At 42.6% G+C, this 15,897-nt stretch overlaps 1 protein-coding gene across 2 annotated transcripts in view; it reads left to right on the forward strand.

Moving 5' to 3' along the window:
* LOC115201054 (thyroid hormone receptor alpha-like) overlaps positions 1-15,897 on the forward strand; it is a 205,932-nt gene that overhangs the window by 77,963 nt on the left and 112,072 nt on the right. For both annotated transcript variants that reach the window (XM_029764283.1, XM_029764286.1), the window contains exon 2: positions 11,479-11,553. The gene's annotated coding sequence lies outside the window, so the exon portion shown is untranslated. The remainder of the gene's footprint in view (positions 1-11,478; positions 11,554-15,897) is intronic.

Here is a 15,897-nt window from a genome sequence, read left to right on the forward strand (position 1 = left end):
ATGTTCATAAATGACCAGCATGGTCAAATAATAATAATCACAGTAGTTGTCGAGGGTGCAACAGGTCAGCACCTCAGAAGTAAATGTCAGTTGGCTTTTCATAGCCGATCATTGAGAGTATCTCTACTGCTCCTGCTGTCTCTAGAGAGTTGAAAACAGCAGGTCTGGGACAGGTAGCACGTCCGGTGAACAGGTCAGGGTTCCATAGCCACAGTTGAAACTGGAGCAGCAGCATGGGCAGGTGGACTGGAGACAGCAAGGAGTCATCATGCCAGGTAGTCCTGAGTCATGGTCCTTGGGCTCAGGTCCTCCGAGAATTAGAGAGAGCGTACTTAAATTCACACAGGACACCGGATAAGACAGGAGAAATACTCCAGATATAACCCCCCGACACATAAACTACTGCAGCATAAATACTGGAGGCTGAGACAGGAGGGGTCAGGAGACACTGTGGCCCCATCCGATGATACCCCTGGACAGGGCCAAACAGGCAGGATATAACCCCACCCACTTTGCCAAAGCACAGCCCCCACATCACCAGAGGGATATCTTCATCCACCAACTTACCATCCTGAGACATTAAAACAATGCAGACTATGGAGGGTTTTACGACATGTCCAAACTTTTCACAGTAGCTGGACAAAGATCCAAGATCAAGGGAAAGTGAAAATGTCCACTCACCCTTTCTGCTCCCAAATAGACCTATGTTTTATGGACATAATCAAAACCATTTTACAGATCAGATCGCATTCACACATCTCCAGAAGTTGCATTGTGTGAGTGCCACAGACATTGTAACCATAAAACCAGGAAGGTGATTCTTTCTAATAAGATTTATGATAAAATGTAATGAAAAACAAGAAATCTGCTCTTTTTTTACTACAACAACAACAATAAATAAATGTAAAATGTAATGATATCATAAAATCTGCAGGATTAAAAAGACACGCATTGCTGTTAATCCAGCCTTTGTTATAGTACGCCAAAGGGAGGACTTGGGTTTTGAATATATGAAATGGAAAACACGCAATTGTTACAGGTTACAGATAACTTCTAAATATGAGGTTCACCAGTACTCACCGAGGTTCTCATCTCTTATTTCATGATGGCCATGGACACGTAGCGTACATCATGGAGGGGGTTGCAAGCACGTCCAAAACGGGACCTGCATGGCTAAAATAATGTGGGTTTGCCTACAATGCATAGATAAAAAGGGAATGTCAGCTCACTGTTTTACTCCTATCAAACGTTATATTTAAAAAAAAAATGTATTTAGAAGCGGTGTCAGGAGCTATGCCCTTTGTTGACAGTCTTGACTACTTCGCGATTGCATTGGGCAGGACAAAAAAAAACTTCATTGAGAGGATGGGAGGCTATGCTTGGTTTTTAACCAAAGGAAATGAAATGGGAAAAACATAAGTTTTTCTATGTTTGTAAATACGAAGTATACAGACACCAAAAGCACATTAGGCTACTCCTGTTCCATACGCCTATGGGTAGTGACTAGTGTGCGTCATGGCTGGATAGGCTGCGTTTCCGCTGTCAATATTCATACCATAACCAACTGTGTTACTGCTAAAACCAACCTTCGGTTGGTCTTAAATAACCCTATCAGCGCTGTCTGAAATTAGCACTTTGGGTCTAGTTTTGAAGGACACACCTAAAAAATGTCCACCCCTCCCGTGCCGAACCTGGCGTTAGGGCAGGAGATGACGAAATTGCAGTCTAACATGTTTGACACTAGCGCCACTTTAACGCCAGACGAAAATAGAGCCCTAAGTGTGCACCGTACTTAAACAGTTTGCATTTATCCAATCATGAGTGTAATCTGAATTAGACATAGGCCTAACCCAATTCCATAGCATTTTCCTTCAAGGGATATATAATTCCCCTCGGAGAGCCGCAAATAGGATATGTATTTCTGTATATTCGTTCTTTCACGAGGTTAAGCACAATGCATTTATACACAACGGCCCAATAGCAGCTCCCTCGCGCTTTCCCTCCTTCCCCACATCCTTCCTGACCCATCCTTCCTGACCCATCCATGCAAATTAACTGGGGCAAACTTCTGTTCGCTGCTTGACCTGCAATGCATTTGAGTTTTGAAAAACCCATCTGCATTGTCTTCCCCCTCCCTCTCACCCCTTTTCTGGGAGCTGCCCAGCCTTTTCTGGGAGCTGCCCAGCCGTGAAGCCTTTTGTCAACGTGGCCTTGTCTTTCTCTCCCCCTCCTCTTTGAGTGCTGTGCATTATAAGGCTGCCCACAATGTGAATGTATTATTTTAGTGGCTCTAAACGGCCGCCCTTGGAGTGACACTGTGAACATGTTTTTTTATTTTTTATTATTTGGCTAGTTTGGACACACAGATGGACTGTAGGTCATTTAGTGTAATGTCCATGGGTGTGTGTGTGTGTGTGGTCAGGGAGTGGCAGGTAGCCTAGCGGTTAAGCTTAAGCGCACTGGCCCAGTAACCGAAAGGTTGCTGGTTTGAATCCCCAATCCAACTCGGTAAAGAAATCTGTCAATGTACCTGTGAGCAAGACACTTAATCCTAGTTGCTCCTGTAAATCACTCTGGATAAGAGCGTCTGCTGAAGTGTAAGTGTTTTCTTGAGAAGTGCATGAATTGGACCATTTTGTTGTGGCTCAGCTGGTAGAGCATTGCGCTTGCAACGCCAAGGTTGTGAGTTTGATTCCCACGGGGACCAGTACGAAATCAAGTTGAAGTATGAAAGTCTATGCACTCACTACTAAGTCGCTCTGGATAAGAGCATCTGATAAACGACTGAAATGTAAATGTCTTGTCCTAGGTAAAGAACATGGGATATAAATCATTGAAAGGGCTGCACAATGGTGGAGTCGTGCAAGAGTGATCATCTGATATTGCGGGCATGGTTATTGTGTCATTTTTGAAACAATGCCATTTAAGACATGTATAAGATCAGACAACTGCTAGAATTGGTTATACAGTGCCTTCAGAAAGTATTGATATCCCTTGACTTATTCCACACTTTGTTGTGTTACAGCCTAAATACAAAATGTATTAAATACAGTTTCTCTCACTCATCTACACACACACACACACACACACACACACAATATCCCATAATGACAAAGTAAAAACGTGTTTTTCAATTTTCTTTGCACATTCATTGAAAATTAAATACAGAAATATCTAATTTACATAAGTATTCACACCCTTGAGTGAATACTTTGTAGGAGCACCTTTAGTGGCGATTACAGCTTTGAGTCGTCTTGGGTATGTCTATATCAGCTTTGCTTCCTTGCAGATTTTCTCAAGTTCTGTTAAGTTAGATGGGGAGTGGAGTTGAACAGCAATCTTCAAGTCTTTCCACAGATTTTGAATGGGATTCAAGTCTTGGCTTTGGCTGGGTACTTTCACATTATTTTTCTAAAGCCATTCCAGCATTGCTTTGGCTGTATGCTTGGTGTCATTGTCCTGTTGGAACGTAAATCTTCGCCCCAGTCTAAGGTCGTTTGCACTGTGAAGCAAGTTCTCATCAAGGATTTGCCGGTATTTGGCTCCATTCATTGTTCCCTCTATCCTTACCAGTCTAGCAGTCCCTGCTTCTGAAAAGCATCCCCATAGCATGATGCTACCACCCGCATGCTTCACCGTAGAGATGGTGTTAGACGGGTGATGAGCTGTTTGTGGGTGGAGCTTTTCTCCAGACATAGGTCTTTGCATTCAGACCAAGGTGTTACATTTTTGCCTCATCAGACCACAGAATCTTTTGCTTTATGCTCTCAGAGTCTTTCACATGCCTTTTTGCAAACTCCAGACTATCATTTGCCTTTTCCTCAGGAGGTGCTTCCGTCTGGCCACTCTACCATAAAGCCCAGATTGGTGAAGTGCTAGAGAGACTGTGATCCTTCTGGCAGGTTCTCCCATATCAGCCAAGGAACTCTGTAGTTCTGTCAGAGTGGTCATTGGATTCTTGGTCACCTCCGTGACCAAGGTAATCTTTTCCGGTTGCTCAGTTTGGTTGGACGGCCAGCTCTAGGCAGAGTCTGGGTAGTTACATGTTTTTAAAATTTCCCAATGATGGAGACCACTGTGCTCTTGGAAACTTTCAACATTCTAGAAATTGTTTTATACCCTTCACAAGATATATGCCTCTTCACAATTCTATCTCGGAGATCTACGGACAGTTCCTTGGACTTCATGGTATAGTTTCTGCTCTGACATGCACTGTCAACTATGGGACCTTATATAGACAGGTGTGTTTCTTTCTAAATCATTTCACAATTGAATTGGCCTCAGGTGAACTCCAATCAAGTTGTAGTGACATCTCAAAGATAATTTGGAGTGTCATAGCAAAGGAGTGTGAATACATATGTAAAGGAATACTTTCTGAAGGCACTGTATGAACAATAATAACCTGAATCTCTATTGAAGCCAGATGTACAAATGCCACAATGGGTGCTTGCATGTGTTCGTGCCTGTCTCTCACACCATCATGCATGAGGAACTCTGCTGTGGTGCCAGGATGTGCGATACCAGTGGCACAGTGTAGAACAAGCACTGAACATGGAGGCGATTGGCACTGCCCTGCCCTACGGACTCAACCCGGGTGTCCATTCCATGCCCTGGCATGGGTCCCCTTTCAACCCCCTGATTTTGCATACACAAACACAAAAACAGAGACCATGTGTGGGAAGGGCAGTGACTAGAGTTTCATCAATGTACAAAACCCCTCTGTGTCTTTTATTGACAATGGATGCTTTCCCGCCATCGCTCCCCTGCCTACTCTTGAAAAGCCATTCGACCCCCAGGCTGCTGGTATGAAAATTGAGCATTGCCATTGTTTCCTGATAAAATTTCCCATTCATAACCTAACCTACTCTCTGCCTGACTGGGATTGTTTTTGCAGTTTTGCCTTCTTAATTGTCTCACGTGATTATAAAGATATTCAAAGGTTAGTGTGTTTGTTTTTAGGTGGTTATGGAGGTCAGAGTTCAACATCATGGGAACAGGGGGGTTGCCACATAATCAGTCCAGTAACCATGGTAACACTCTAAAGCCAATGGCACAGGCTCTATCAGGGATGCACACGCCATCCATCGGTGCTCCCTAGCTGAGTCTGATCCCAGAGAGTAGCCGCCAACTGCCAAAGCTCCCATGATGCAACAGACCCTCTGGTTTCATATGGAAGACGAAGGATGCTTGAGATTCAAAGTGCATATCTAATGAAACAATACAAGCTCCCCGGACCCATGTGCTGGCTAGTCAAGAAAGAAATGCAGCTTATTAAATTTTTAATCTCTGCTGGTTTACTTCACCTATGAAATCAGGAAAAAGGCAGCCACTTGAAAGTAAAATGGTTGAAATTTCTCTGCGACCCTTGATGTCTGATTACCGCACTTGCAAAAGTACTCAATAGCCGTAACTGGGTCATCGCTGCATAGGCGACTTACAGTAACCCCGCTGCTGGATATCTTAATATGTCTTGCCATGTTTCAGTCACTGAACCTGTGACATGGCATTGAATTACCCCTACAACATCAAAGCCCTTCCCTGGCCACCAGAGAAGGGGCCTTTTCAGGTGGGGAAAACTTGGGGCCCACTGAATCTAGCCCCCAAGGTGTTTTCAGTTGAAACAGACACACTTCATACCTTATGCTCATGCGATCTGCCTCGAACCACTGTAGAAGAGTTTCTCTGGTGTGCTTATCTTGGCTGGGTGCGATTTTTCACACAACCCAACACCTTCCTTAGTCAGTAGCGAGGGGGAAACGCATCCCCACAGAAAGTATAGTCGCCTTGTAACCAGGAATCTTGTAACCTACACCCTGGAGCCATGCACATGTTAAAATGCAGCTTGACTTGCACTTGGGATTGATTGTTGTGCGTGCCGAGTGAGCGAGCTGCTCGGAAAGGCTGCGGAGTTACTGTTGCTATCTCATTCACACTAACAGGGAGGGGCCCTTTTTATTTTGATTTGATTAAAAGGTTCTCAGATTCAAGATGAAGTTGCGCACAGACTCTTATCTATCAGGGCTTACTTTTTTTAAAGGTCTACTTTGTGTTAGATCGTGTCATGACCAATGAAATTGATTGAGAGGACCAGTCACAGATCACTTTGAAAGGAGTAGACTGTTTTTATATGAAGCGTTTAACAGCTTCCCATAGTAAATGTGGAGTATGACGATTATGAAGGGCTGTTGGCAGGCAGGGCTTGACCTCGATCCCCTAGGCTTGTCTTAAGTCAGATCGATTTAGGGCTGCCCTCAACAACAACAACAAATACTGGTCGTCCTAGAGTCGTCTGTTCTTTCGATCAATTGGTTGAAATGTTAAAACGTGTATTTTTCCCTATATCGGCATTTCCTACGTGTTTAAAAAAAATCAACAATATGTAAGCTACTGAGCTTGTCTGATGCTTTAAGCACAATGTAATCAAATAATTAAGACACACACATGACTCAAGAGGGAACCAGAGATAGCCTAACCAGAAGAAAGAAAACTGTTCCCGACCCACTTCTTCCCGCTGCTGTTGGCCTTTGCAGATTTTGCTGTTACGCTCCTGAATTTGCTGGTAGGTAATAGGTTATGCCAAGGGTCGGCAACCTTTTCCATTTGGAGTGCCAATTTATCTTACCATTACCATGATTTTCATATGTACTTTTTCGTGGAACAGTTTCCTTTCATTTATAACAAAGTCTTCGTATCTCAAAATCATTATCATATGGTTAATCAAAATTCTAAAAGTAACCTCTGTTGCCATTGCCAACTATGTAAAAATAGCCTACATAAAGCCAACAAGTAAAAACATTTCAGTCTGCAGGTAGAAAACAATCCTGATAAATAATGATCCTATAAATCACATTGGCTACACATGGCCTGTCTTCAAGGAACTTGAAACATTGTATGGGTCTGGCCTGAAGCTCTCTCTAGCAAACTTGCAACATTGTGTAAAATATTCTGGGCCCTTAGAGTTTCCTGCACAAGTGAGCTCCGGACAGACATAGCTGTAGGCTATTCGCGCAAGGGATAAGAAGTAATCAGGTAGACCTATTTTATGACAATTCCACTGGATCAGAGCATGACATTTTTCCCTCTTTCAGGCTGAGTGATGGTTATCGAAAGAGAGCTAGAGATATTTTTTTAAATAGCCTATGTTGAGGAACTATTGTCATTCTCAATGGATGTAAAAACAGACTTAATTTACTTGCTGTTTGAGGTGAAGAGAAAATTGCTTTGAGAAGCTCCACAGTGGTGGTGAGTTAAGACAATCAGAAATACTATCAGATTTCCAAATGGCACATTTATAGACCTACATTTGCGCACAGGCCAGGTAGCCTAGGCCTACTTCTATGTACAGTGCATTCGGAAAGTATTCAGACCCCTTGACTTTTTCCACGTTGTTACGTTACAGCCTTATTCTTAAATGGATCTAATAGTTTTTTCCCCCTTATCAATCTACACACAATACCCCATAATGACATAAGTATTCAGACCCTTTACTCAGTACTTTGTTGAAGCACCTTTAGCAGCAAATACAGCCTCCAGAATTCTTGGGTATGACGCTACAAGCTTGGCACAGCTGTATTTGGGGAGTTTCTCCCATTCTTCTCTGCAGATCCTCTCAAGCTCTGTCAGGTTGGATGGAGAGCGTCGCTGGACACCTATTTTCAGGTCTCTCCAGAAATGTTTGTTCGTGTTCAAGTCCGGGCTCTGGCTGTGCCACTCAAGGACATTCAGAGACTTTTCCCAAAGCCACTCCTGTGTTGTCTTGGCTATGTGCTTAGGGTCGTTATCCTGTTGAAAGGTGAACCTTTGCCCCAGTCTGAGGTCCTGAGCTTTCTGGAGCAGGTTTTCATCAAGGATCTCCCTGTACTTTGCTCCGTTCATCTTTCACTCGATCCTGACTAGTCTCCCAGTCCCTGCCGCAGATAAACATCCCCACAGCTTGATGCTGCCACCACCATGCTTCACCGTAGGGATGGTGCATATTTTCCTCCAGATGTGAAGCTTGGCATTCAGGCCAAAGAGTTCAATCTTGGTTTCATCAGACCAGATAATCTTGTTTCTCATGGTCTGAGAGTCCTTTAGGTGCCTTTTGGCAAACTCCAAGTGGGTTGTCATATATGCCTTTTACTGAGGAGTGGCTTCCATCTGGTCACTCTACCATAAAGGCCTGATTGGTAGAGTGCTGCAGAGATGGTTGTCCTTCAGGAAGGTTCTCTCATCTCCACAGAGGAACTCTGGAGCTCTGTCAGAGTGACCATCGGGTTCTTGGTCACCTCCCTGACCGATTTCTCAGTTTGGCCGGGCGGCCAGCTCTAGGAAAACGTCTTCCATTTAGGAATGATGGAAGCCACTGTGTTCTTGGGGACCTTCAATGCTGCAGAAATGTTTTTGTATGCTTCCCCAGACCTTTTACTCGACACAATCCTGTCTCTGAGCTCTACGGACAATTCCTTTGACCTCATGGCTTGGTTTTTGCTCTGACATGCACTGTCAACTGTGGGACCTTATATAGACAGGTGTGTGCCTTTCCAAATCATGTCCAATCAATTGAATTTACCACAGGTGGATTCCAATGAAGTTGAAGAAACCTCTCAAGAATGATCAATAGAAATAGGATGCAGCTGTGCTCAATTTTGAGTCTCATATTAAGGGTCTGAATACTTATGTAAATGTACATTTTTTATTTTGAATACATTTGCAAACATTTCTAAAAACATGTTTGCACTTTCATTATGGGGTATTGTGTGTTGATTACGGATATTATATTTATTTAATCCATTTTAGAATTAGGCTGTAACGTAGCAAAAATGGGGAAAATTCAAGGGGTCTGAATATTTTCCGAATGCACTGTATATTTCTGCCGAGACGTGCTTTTAAATGGATTATTAATGATTAGTGGAATTTCATTCTGACAAAGACAACTTTTCATAGGGCTGAGGCGAGAATAGTGGAGTTGGCACTGGCCGTCTCACTCTGAAGGTAAAGCACCCGAGACTTGACTTTGAAGCCTGTTTCTTTTAACAGAATACAAGCACTCCTCGACCTTGACTCTGCCCTCCAGCTTTTCGTCCTGCTTTACCTTTTCCCCCTGTGTTTCCTCCCTGGCCTAGTCCATCCATCAGTTGTTGTAACACGACTGCTGGGATGGACACCCTGATAGTTCTTGTCACATACTGTCTGTGACAAGAGGGGTAGAAGTATTTGACCCAGCCTTCTCTCACACCCTGTTCCCATATACTGCTTGCTCACTCGCCTCGTCATGAGCACATAGTGGAGTTATTCTCAGCGAGTCTCTCTTCACGGAACGTCTGATACCTATTCCTTAACTACACCCCCACCACCACCAACCACACACACACACACAGATACACAAAAGCCCCCCCTGCCCCTGGGCCTCTGTCTACAAGCCCATGAGGTCCTCTGAGCAAACATAGCTCCCGACCCCTGACCCTGTCTAATCAGCCACAAATTAGGCATGTCGAGAAGAGACCCCCCCTACCACTAACATCCCACCCCCTCCATCACATCCCCACAGGGCCAGCTTTCTGGGAGCTGTATCTACTCTTGCCGTGAGGGAGGGATCCCCCCCTCCAATTTTATTCCCTCCCCCTCCAATTTTATGGGCTTGTAGTGGAATCTTGACCCTTTTCTCCACACACACACACACACACACACACACACACACACACACACACTCATACAGTGAGGGAAAAAAGTATTTGATCCCCTGCTGATTTTGTACGTTTGCCCACTGACAAAGAAATGATCAGTTTATAATTTTAATGGTAGGTTTATTTGAACAGTGAGAGACAGAATAACAACAAAAAAATCCAGAAAAACGAATGTCAAAAATGGTATAAAATGATTTGCATTTTAATGAGGGGAAATAAGTATTTGACCCCTCTGCAAAACATGACTTAGTAATTGGTGGCAAAACCCTTGTTGGCAATCACAAAGGTCAGACGTTTCTTGTAGTTGGCCACCAGGTTTGCACACATCTCAGGAGGGATTTTGTCCCACTCTTTTTGCAGATATTCTCCAAGTCATTAAGGTTTCGAGGCTGACGTTTGGCAACTCGAACCTTCAGCTCTCTCCACAAATTTAAGGTCTGGAGACCTTAATGTGCTTCTTCTTGAGCCACTTCTTTGTTGCCTTGGCCGTGTGTTTTGGGTCATTGTCATGCTGGAATACCCATCCACGACCCATTTTCAATGCCCTAGCTGAGGGAAGGAGGTTCTCACCCAAGATTTGACGGTACATGGCCCCGTCCATCGTCCCTTTGATGCGGTGAAGTTGTCCTGTCCCCTTAGCAGAAAAACACCTCCAAAGCATGTTTCCACCTCCATGTTTGACGGTGGGGATGGTATTCTTGGGGTCATAGGCAGCATTCCTCCTCCTCCAAACACGGTGAGTTGAGTTGATGCCAAAGAGCTCCATTTTGGTCTCATCTGACCACAACACTTTCACCCAGTTGTCCTCTGAATCATTCAGATATTCATTGGCAAACTTCAGACGGGCATGTATATGTATTCTTGAGCAGGGGGACATTGCGGGACATTGCGAGCAGGGGGACATCCTTGGAGAGCTCTTTGGTCTTGGCCATGGTGGAGAGTTTGGAATCTGATTGATTGATAGCTTCTGTGGACAGGTGTCTTTTATACAGGTAACAAGCTGAGATTAGGAGCACTCCCTTTAAGAGTGTGCTCCCAATCTCAGCTCGTTACCTGTATAAAAGACACCTGGGAGCCAGAATTCTTTCTGATTGAGAGGGGGTGAAATACTTATTTCCCTCATTAAAATGCAAATCAATATATAACATTTTTAACATGCGTTTTTCTGGATTGTTTTGTTGTTATTCTGTCTCTCACTGTTCAAATAAACCTACCATTAAAATTATAGACTGATCATTTCTTTGTCAGCAGGCAAACGTACAAAATCAGCAGGGGATCAAATACTTTTTTCCCTCACTGTACATAGGCACACACACCCTCCTCCGGTGCTTCCCTTCCGATGGGACCGTAATGACATTAACAGCTTCTTTCTCCCCGTGAACCTTGGAACAGTTTCCACTTTGTACCCATTTCTTCTTCTCCTCTCTTTTTTCTCTCCTTCCTCCTCTCAGAGACCCATGTAGCCCAATTAAGAGTAAAGCAAACGACGCCGTGAAAGCCAGGGGTCTACAATAACAGAAGCCAGGGGTCTACAAGAGCTGATTACGTAATCAGATTCAGTCCCAGACATGTAAAGAATCCAGATCTGAGTTCCCAGGCCCCCGGCTAGCTAGCTCAGTAACAAGGCTTGTCCAGCCCCAACACCACCTACAGAGAGGGAGGGTAGCGTTGGTGGGTGGTGCTATTGCTGATGGTCTTTGTACTGCCTTGCATTGTTTGTTTTCCATATGCTTCTATTTCCCCCTTCCAACTTTACTGTACCTCCTCTCCTCCTCGCCCCACCTCTGAACAACGTCCTGTTTATTTCTCACAGGGCGGAAGCCATCGTCCCACAGAACATACTAAAGGCCTGGGGAAGTCATTACCCACCACACACAACAGGACATTGGTAGGTTCTGCTGTCTGCTTCTCTCTCCTTATAGCTAAATGTGGTATGTCTGTGGACTGTATGCACACACACACACACACACACACACACACACACACACACACACACACATACATACATACATACATACATATATATATATATATATATTATATATATATATATATATATATATATATGCACAAACATTCTCTCTCTCCTTTCTCTATCTCACTCACTCAGGCAGGGTAACTTATAGCCCCGTCTGCAGGGTGATGTATCGACTCCCACTGATCGGATGCCAAGAATTCCCAAATAAGGTTTTTATGCTGCCTTCGTCCTACTGTGGAAATATGTACGCGCTCCTTGTCAGATTTCTTTCCTCCATCCATCTCTCTCTTCTCTCTCTCTTTCCAAAATGATGTGCGTTTGCAGTGTCAGGGTCCTGATATTAATGGTAACATTTCCTGCCTCCCGCCAGTCCAATGCAGGAAATCCAAGAGGCACATTCCATGGTGTTTCCTTAAGCCGGGGGCCTTGTGTGTCTGCTCGGCTCAGACCCCCTACTCCCGCTCACTGAAATATGGGACATTTTGTGGAATAATATGATAATGTGGTGTTCATGGATACATACGTCTAAATGCCCTGTCTAGGTGGTTAGCCAATAGTGCCAATAAAAAGTCTACACCCCCTTTAACTTTTTTCACATTGTGTCAGTACCTTAGAGTTTAATGTATTTATAGAAGGATTTTCCCCCACTGATCTACACACCATACTCCACAGTTTTAAGAGGACATTTTTTTTTTATTGAAAAAAATACACTGAACAAAAATATAAACGCAACATGTAAAGTGTGGGTTCCATGTTTCATGAGCTGAAATAAAGATCCCAGCCCAAAAATATTATTTCTCAAAAATTTGGTGCACAAATTTGTTTACATCCCTGCAAACGTGCATTTCTCCCTTTGCCAAGATAATCCATCCACCTGACAGGTGTGGCATATCAAGAACCTGATTAAACAACATGATCATTACACAGGCGCACCTTGGGCTGGGGGACAATAAAAGGCCACTCTAAAATGTGCAGTTTTGTGTAGAGGTCGTCCGATTAATGTATCTCGATTAATCAAGTTTTCATAACAATCAATAATCTGTCTTTTTGGACGCGGATTATGGCCGATTACATTGCAGTCCACGAGGAGACTGCATGGCAGGCTGACCACCTGTTATGCGAGTGCAGCATCAAAAGGACCTTGTGGCTGCAAGGAGCCCAGGTAAGTTGCAAGCTAGCATTAAACTTATCTTATAAAAAAACAATCAATCTTCACATAATCACTAGTTAACTACACATGGTTGATGATATTACTAGGTTAACTAGGTTGTTCTGCGTTGCATATAATCAATGCGGTGCCTGTTAATTTATCATTGAATCACAGCCTACTTTGCCAAACAGGTGATGATTTAATAGCCCCCTTTTTTTCAATTTTCGCCTAAATAACATACCCAAATCTAACTGCCTTTAGCTCAGGCCCTGAAGCAAGGATATGCATATTCTTGGTACCATTTCAAAAGGAAACACTTTGAAGTTTGTGGAAATGTGAATTGAATGTAGGAGAATATAACACAATAGATCTGGTAGAAGAAAATACAAAGAAAAAACCAACCAGTCTTTTTCTACCGCCATCTTTGAAATGCAAGAGAAAGGTCATAGTTATAGCCATCACTGGTTGTAATTCTGATAGTGTCCACAAGATGTCAGCAGTGTATGTGCAAAGTTTCAGATGGATAACTTGAAAAATGAGTGAACAACAATACTTTTAGTGTGAAGTCCGCAGGTACATTTGGGCAAATCGTGAAGGAGACATTCTCATTCATATTCCATTTTTCGGCAAGAATATCGTCAAATCTGTATTCTTGGACTTTGATTTAGCTTTCCAAGTATTAGTATCCATATTATAAGTTCAACGTTTGCAAAACAACCAGTTTTCATAACTTCATAACTCTGAATATTCTTATACGTTGTGTCCAAAAGTAAAAGGCATGCTGTCGCAAAAGGTTAGCACCTACATTTCGTGACCGAGATGGGGTTTCCGGATACTCCCGTAAAGCCAGCTCTTTGATCCCGATTGGTGCTTATTTGACAAAGATACAGTCATTCAAGTGATGGCCGCCCGCATCATCGGCGTGCCATGAAGGCGTTGCTCTCTGACCAAATATGGTGTCCTATAGGATATACTACACCCCTAATGAAATAGTGAAGTCTTGTTACCTTCTAGGATCTCTCAGGAATACATACGAACGTGATTTGACTCGTTCAAACAACGTTTAGGGTGAGATTTTCACAGATTCCTTTTCTTTGTAAATTGAACGAGTGGAAATACAAAATCGACCGTGCGTGCTATATGGACCTTTTTAGGATATGAAAAAGGATTTTATCTAACAAAACGACACTTCATGTTATCTCTGGGACCCTTTGGATGATAAATCAGAGCAAGATTTCAGAATGTAAGTACACATTTCACCTTCAGAGGTGAATTTATCAAATCTATCGCAGTGAAAAAAGTGTTTTGTTGTTCGGAGCTCTCCTCAAACAATAGCATGGCATTTTTTCTCAGTAATAGCTACTGTAAATTGGACAGTGCAGTTATATTAACAAGAATTTAAGCTTTCAGCCAATATAAGACACTTATATATACCGACATTTGTTGTTTCTCTAAAATCTGCGATCTTGACATAAGACGCTGCATGATTTACAACTGTCCCGTTAACGGAACGCCTATCCCTATTAACAAAAGCGCATTCGCGGAAAAAGCACAATCGTTGCACAAATGTACCTAACCATAAACATCAATGCCTTTCTTAAAATCAATACACAAGTATATTTTTTTAAACCTGCATATATAGTTAAAATAAATTAATGTTAGCAGGCAATATTAACTAGGGAAATTGTGTCACTTCTCTTGCCTTCAGTGCAAGCAGAGTCAGGGTATATGCAGCAGTTTGGGCTCATTGCAAACACCATTTCTTCCTAATAAGGACTATAATTAATTTGACAGAATTTTACAAAATTATGGCATAACATTGAAGGTTGGGCAACGTAACAGCAATATTTAGACTTAGTGTTGCCCCCCGTTTGATTAAATACAGAACGGTTCTGTATTTCACTGAAAGAATAAACGTTTTGTTTTCTAAATGATAGTTTCCGGATTTGACCATATTAATGACCAAAGGCTCGTATTTCTGTGTGTTTATTATATTATAATTAAGTATATGATTTGATAGAGCAGTCTGACTGAGCAGTGGTAGGCAGCAGCAGGCGCGTAAGCATTCATTCAAACAGCACTTTACTGTGTTTGCCAGCAGCTCTTAGCAATGCTTGAAGCACAGCGCTGTTTCTGACTTCAAGCCTATCAACTCCCAAGATTAGGCTGGCAATACTAAAGTGCCTATAAGAACATCCAATAGTCAAAGGTATATGAAATACAAATGGTATAGAGAGAAATAGTCCTATAATTCCTGTAATAAGTTTTTGCATTATTTAAAACAAATTGAACATGTTTCATTATTTATTTGAGACTAAAAAATGATTTTATTGATTATATTAAGTTAAAATAAAAGTGTTCATTGTTCATTCAGTATTATTGTAATTGTCATTATTACAATATATATATATAACAAATAAAAATCGGTCGATTAATCGGTATCAGCTTTTTTTTGGTCCTCCAATAAATCGGTATCGGCATTGAAAAATCATTATCGGTCGACCTCTAGTTTTGTCACACAGCACAATGCCACAGATGTCTCCAATTTTGAGGGAGCGTGCAATTGGAATGTTGACTGTAGGAATGTCCACAAAGCTGTTGCCAGATAATTGTATGTTAATTTCTCTACCATAAGCCGCATCCAGTGTTGTTTTAGAGAAGTTGGCAGTATATCCAACCGGCCTAACATCCGCAGACCACGTGTAACCACGCCAGCCCAGGACCTCCACATCCGTCTTCTTCACCTGCGGGGTCGTCTGAGGGAGGGGGGGGGTATTTCTATCTGTAATAAAGCCCTTTTACGGGGAAAAAGTCATTCTGATAGGCTGGACCTGGCTCCCAAGTGGCTAGGCCTATGGCTGCACCTCTGCCTATTCATGTGAAATCCATAGATTAGGTTCTAATTCATTAATTTCAATTGACTGATTTCCTTATATGAACTGTAACAATATTTGAAATTGTTGCATGTTGCATTTATATTTTTGTTCAGGACTTCAAACGGGATTCAAGGTGGGCTTTCTTGAGTAATGGCTTCCTTCTTGCCACCCTACAATACATGCCAGATTTGGCTCAGTCATCCAATTTGGAGGGACGGCCTGATCTAG

Source organism: Salmo trutta, chromosome 10 (assembly GCF_901001165.1).
Source record: "Salmo trutta chromosome 10, fSalTru1.1, whole genome shotgun sequence".
Classification (NCBI taxonomy): Eukaryota; Metazoa; Chordata; class Actinopteri; order Salmoniformes; family Salmonidae; genus Salmo; species Salmo trutta.